The following is a 6106-nucleotide window of genomic DNA, read 5'->3' on the forward strand; positions in this document are numbered from 1 at the left end:
GGTGGTGTGTGTCTGTGTGTTTCGGTTTGTTCTGTATTTTGCATAGTTTTGCTCCCCATTGGCAATTCATGAACATGACAACTGCAACTGTCCATGGGCAGCGGTTAAATGTCGTGGTGTTCAGTGTTCGTTGTTCGGTGTTCGTTGTTCAGTGTTCGGTGTTCTGTGTTCTGTGTTCAGTGTTGTGTGAGTGTGTGCGGGCGTGCTTGTACATACATCTATGGGAACACATGTCAACATTCCAGGAACACATGTACTATGTACGTACGCATACCAACACCCACTCATGCAACTAGCCCACATAGACACATATGTAGTCATCCGACATCATCAGTGCGCCTCTGTGTGCGTGTGCTGCTGTCACGTGGGCGGGGCTGATGGGCGGTGGGTGGGCGCAATTAATTAATTGCCTTTGTGCTATTTGCGCAACTGCAATTAAAACACTTACTCGAAAATACGCTCCATATCTGTATCTTTATCACCATAATTACTTGTGTAAGCTTTACACAGCGAAAAGAAAATATTTCTGTTACCCCGCGACTGCTTTACACTTAAGTTCCTGCAACAAAATTAGGGCAAAATTACAAGTTTAGGATTATAAAGTAAAAACAAAATAATAAAGCAAATCTTGCATTGCACTATTAGCCATTAAACCGAATGGTTGTTTCCCATAAAATCGGTTCCTTTGTACTTTTCTACCTATTTCTCTCAGTGCATGTGCGTGTGTGTTGGTTTGGAGGAAACGGAACTGCGTGGAACGCGCAAACTGAGCGCCAGAGGTCGCCACTCTACATAAATAGTTTGTGACCTTTCGCTTGTTTTACAAACAAGCAGTGAACAGTTGGCGTCGCCGCTCGCCGATTCGCGCCTCAATGTCACACGTAAGTGGTGGGTGGGGGGCTCAACGGAATAGGGGGACATACCCGCCCCTCTTTAGCAGCTGCCACTGCAGCTCCGCCTCTGAAACCGATGGCTCTGCGGTGCTTGGAATTGCAAATTGGCAACGGCGCGCCGCTTCGCCAAGCCCGAGCCCATTTTAATTGTTTACATTTTGTTTTGTTTCAGCACTTATTATTATTATTAATTTCACTGGCACTCGCCACTAGCTTCCTCTTGCCCTGCTCCAGCCCCCTCACCATTTCCGCCCACCCCTTTGCCCTGCCGCCCCCCGCGGAGTACTTCTTATTTTACGTTTTTTGTTATTTTTTGGTTCTTTCTTTTTTTTTGTGGCAGTGTTATTGACTTTTGCAAATGCTGCAGAATTGAATGCAGAGCCAAGCAACTCACACCCGCCGACACATTCGCAGTCGCACTCACAGTGGGAGATGCCAGCACAGCCCTTCTTCTTCGCATTTCGCATCTTTGGGCCTGGCAATAAACAAGCTTGTTTATGGAAGCATGTTATTAAACGCCGACCACTGATACACTACCCTGTGGGAGTATAGTCATTTTTAGATAGCACACATTGTATTTCCATGGCAAATCAATTTTTTTTATATTTTACAAATTTATAACCTAAATTTCTTACAAATAAAGAAGGAAGGCCAGAGTCGACTTTCGAACGGACGGACAAGCCTACGTACGGACATGACTACCCCGATTACGAATAAAGATCCTTTTTTGATATTTATGATATGTGAAAATATCACATCTTGTCTTAAAAAACTTATATCTGAAAGCTGTCTCGAGATTTCATTACCAGTTCCTGATAGAGTACTTAAGTTCCACCTTTGTCCGCAGATTTCTCTTTTTTTTTGGCTAGTCCGACTGAGTCTGTTCCGCTGGGAGACGACACTGTTGGAGGCGATGTCACTGATTCCATCTCCGCTCAATTTAGCGCCAGTGCACGCGAGTGGAGAGCTTGGCTCTGCTCCGTGCCCAACTGCACAGTATCCACGGCATCACTATCCGCAATCCACTATCCGAGATCCGTGATCCGTGAGTGGAGGCGAGCCAAGTTGGAACGCTCTTCAGATTGGCGGCACGAAACGAGGTGTTCCGTGGACTTGGTTGGAAGTCTACCGTTACTAATAGTGCACACAGTGTTTTATGCATTTCTCGCCATTCGTGTATCACATATGTACGTAGCTATAGTAATTCCGTGTGAATCCGCTCTCGAGTGATAACTGTGCTTTCGCCCCGTGTTCGAGTCGCAGCTAAAGTGATAATTGCCAGCTCATTATCAGCGTTTTGCGTGAGCAATTCGCGCCGCGGCCCCTAGATGCAGTGCATCCAGCTATCTGCAGACACGTCTGCGCGACTCCACTTATGCATTAAGCATTCTCGCAGTGCATATTTTAGTATTCCAGCTGACTGCTCAGGCATTCGCACAATAACATGCTCGAAACACTTGTTCTTCAGCCGCCTAATTAAGTGAAGATCTCAGTGGGATTCGCTGTGAAAAGATAGATAGGAATAAAAATAATATGAGCCCTTCTAAACGATACTTCAGCTTCATTTCCAAGGATTATAGCTACTACTGCCATATACAAATTTATTCAAGCAACTTACATTTAGTTCCCAACAAACGAATACGACCTTTGGTGTCGCGGATCACTTCCCAGATCAATGAAAGGGAAACGCAGATCGGGGCATGTGGGTGATCCCTTCGCTGTTCACCATGGAGGTTAACTGGGACCATTATGTCCGCACTAATGCCGCTCCCGATCGACTGCCCATGCCCGGACGAAGGTGTTATACGTGCCGACAGGGCGACAGCTCGGATTTGGAGGGAAAACATGTGTAGGTAAGTGCTCAAATCGCTTGTAGTGCCACTGTGGGCCACATTCAGCGCCGGGCTGCATGCGAATTAGAAATTAAATTCGATGGGTATGGGTGCATGTGCATGTGACATGTGGCACAACACAAAAAACTGAACAATGCGCAACTGCAGCGGCACAAAGGCACTAGTTCTCGGTTGAGATGTTGGACTGCACATTCCTGGGGCTTTTCCTCCATGAATTCTAAGAGCGTTCCCACGACATTTGGAGCATCCACTCGACTAGCCTCCACTGGTAATTATTCACGTTTGGGCCGGACCGGGCAAACAAACTGGACTGTATAAATCAAGCGGCACAGGCAAGTCAACCGTTTGGCAATTAACCATTTTACTTCTATTAGCCCAAACATTGTTACCAACCGGTGGCATCCGGGGAAGTGCCGCCACTTCAGTTGCACCTTCTTCATAACACCTTGTTGCAGTTGTTACGCAGTAATTTTACGACTTTTCTCGGAACAAAGTCGTACAAAACGGAGCAAAGCTGCTGCTGCTGCTGTTTTTAAAGAGGAAATGCTCTGCATGGTACATATAAACATCAGGCGATAATGGTGTGTACATAATTTCTACTCTTTTACGGGAAGGCAGCACTTATGCGTTCCTAATGGCCACATAAAAGTGTTTCATAATTCTCCTTATTTTCAGCTAGACATTATGGATGCTATAGGCACAGGCGCCGAGTTGAGATCGGTTAACTGATGCAGATCCCAAAGATACATATCAACTACTACTTACCAATCTAATAGTACGAGTATGGGTTCTTAAAAGGAATTGAAAATGTAGTTAAATTGAAGAAAATGTAACATATAAATGCTGTATGCCATTAAAGTTCTATAGAATATTTATACTAGTATTAGTAACAACACAGCAATTGCTTACCAAAAGAGCATGTAAACATATCCGCCAATTTGGAATGCCTATCTATCGTTCGTGTTTGCTGACTTCCAGTGGGTGTTCTACCTGGTGGCTTCCATTTCCCTGTCCAATGTGTGTCGCCAGCGAATCCGCGATTGATCTTTGCCCGGACTCCGTTTTGGCCGTTAATTTGCTTGTAGTCAAGCCGCGGAATTTGCATGGCTATTGTGCGTGCTTACTCACGGCCACCCCTCTTCCGCCCACAGAAGGGATATGGATATATATGCATATATATATATATATATGATACTGACGAGAGCCTGACGTCGTGCGTCATGGGTGTGATGACTATGGGCACTGGCGGTATGTCGCCTGCATACATATGCCACACCTGCGCCTACATGCCAAAGTCAGAGCCAGAGCTCCAGCTGAATCCGTCCATCCAACAGATACGCCCGGCCAAAGAAGGCGTCTTTTAATTGCGACGACATGCGCTGCCTGCCAATGGGCCTGGTCGTCACCTGTGCGATGGTTCGATTTGTCCGATCGCCCGATAGCTATAGCTGCACGCAAAAAAAGTGCCGCATGTGCGTTAATCCGCAATCGGTTGAATGCGATTCATTATTCACAATGAGGTGGACCTTCAGGTGTTTCAATCGCAAGAATTGTAAAGGGTGTGTGCAAAAAAGGAGCATTGTTAATAAGGAATAAGGATGTGGGCAACTATTGTTCATTGTTCTATAAACATTAACATATTTTAAATTTCATGATTGAGTTCTATCATGTTCTTATAAACGTGAGGAGATATTAAATCAAAAATTTGTAGGAGATATTGATGCACATATTACTCATACGCAGTGTTGCCGCATGCATATGCATATTAAAGCAGTTCATAAATATAAATAGACTATATATTAAAATATGAATATATATCCAATTGTAGGTCCATCCTAATTCTGCCCAAGGTACATGTGCTTACTCTGGCGGACTTTGTCCTTCCTCCGGAGCACCTTCTTCGTCGGCTTAGCTCTCCGCACCGCTTTGGTGTCAGCAAAAAGGCCTACGGCTTACAACTTGGCCAGTGCCCAGTGCCCATTGCCGTTGGCAGTGGGAAAAGTGAAGTTAAGTGACGAGTCGACTGATGATTGGCCATCGACGCCGTTTGTGATTGTTTTGACAACAGTCTAAGCGCATTTGGAGTGCAACTAGGTGCCTCAGATGGCCGCCGCAGATGCCCGATGTGCGATTAGGGAAATCGTGTGAGAAACAACTCCAAATATTTGGATAGGCTCTTCGATATTGACTCCGCCTGTCCGCGGATCGCGGCTCATCCATTATGACATCCGACACTGCTGTGCTGTTTGCGCACATTTAACGGATTGCTGGCTCTGCGGATGCGTTTCGGCAAACAAATGCATCGATGCTGCTGCTCTTGCATCTGAATCCGCATCTGCATGTGCATGTGCATCTGCCTTTGCCGATGGCAAATAGAAATCGATGGCTGCCAGCACTTGAGATCTGAAGATCGGGAGATCTGTGCATCCTCAGATCTTCGTATCGGTTCCGAGTCGTTGAATGACAAGTGTCCAAATACAACAAACGTCAGCGCTGTTTTTCTAGCCCGTCACCGCAGCACTCGGCTGCATTCATCATCCGGCCTGTTTGCCCATTCGCCGAGTATATATTTGCATTGCCAGGCGATTTGCATGGCCTCATGGCGTGTTTTCCCGGCTAATGCCTCGGATTTAGTCAGCTAGCTGGAGGAGACAGAAACGGAGTGGAACCGAGATGGCGAATCAGACGCCGCCGGTTTGTTTAGTGCGCGTGCGCGTGTTCACTGTACATGGCTCACTGTAGTCGTGCATGGCGCAGCCACAAGTTCATGAGCTGACACTGAGAGAAAAAAGAGCAAATTAATCGATCAATATACCAATATCTACTGCCGAAAGAGTTAATTAAGAGAAAGAAGTTTAAGATAGTATCACTTAATGTTTAAAACTAATATTTCACTAACATTAAACTCAGCACATTTACTTAAAGCTGAGTTTGTTTTAAATGTAACATGTTTGTTTGGTTTACTTCATTATTTTTATAGATTTTCTTTCTGTGCATGCACTCATGGCGCAGAGCTGCAGCTGAGTTGCAGTTGCAGTTGCAGGCAGAGCCGCTGATCCGCGGCACTGGCAAAAGGAATGCCTGAAATGTTTAGGCCGAGTTGGGATTACTGGCGTCCAAACATCGGTGGACTTCAAAGAGCCGCGGACATTTGATGGTAATTGCCGCTAAACGATTTTCAATGTTAGCTTGTAGAAACGTTAACATTTTAAATTTGTGTTATATACTCACGGACATGCGTATGTTAATACCCCGACATCTACCCATTCGTACACCCATGCGTGTGTCGTTAATTCCGGACTTGGACTTGGGCCTCCTGGTCACTCATTAGTGGAATGCGACGATCCTGTTTGGGGGGTG

This window comes from Drosophila simulans, chromosome 3L (assembly GCF_016746395.2).
Source record: "Drosophila simulans strain w501 chromosome 3L, Prin_Dsim_3.1, whole genome shotgun sequence".
NCBI classification, from domain to species: domain Eukaryota; kingdom Metazoa; phylum Arthropoda; class Insecta; order Diptera; family Drosophilidae; genus Drosophila; species Drosophila simulans.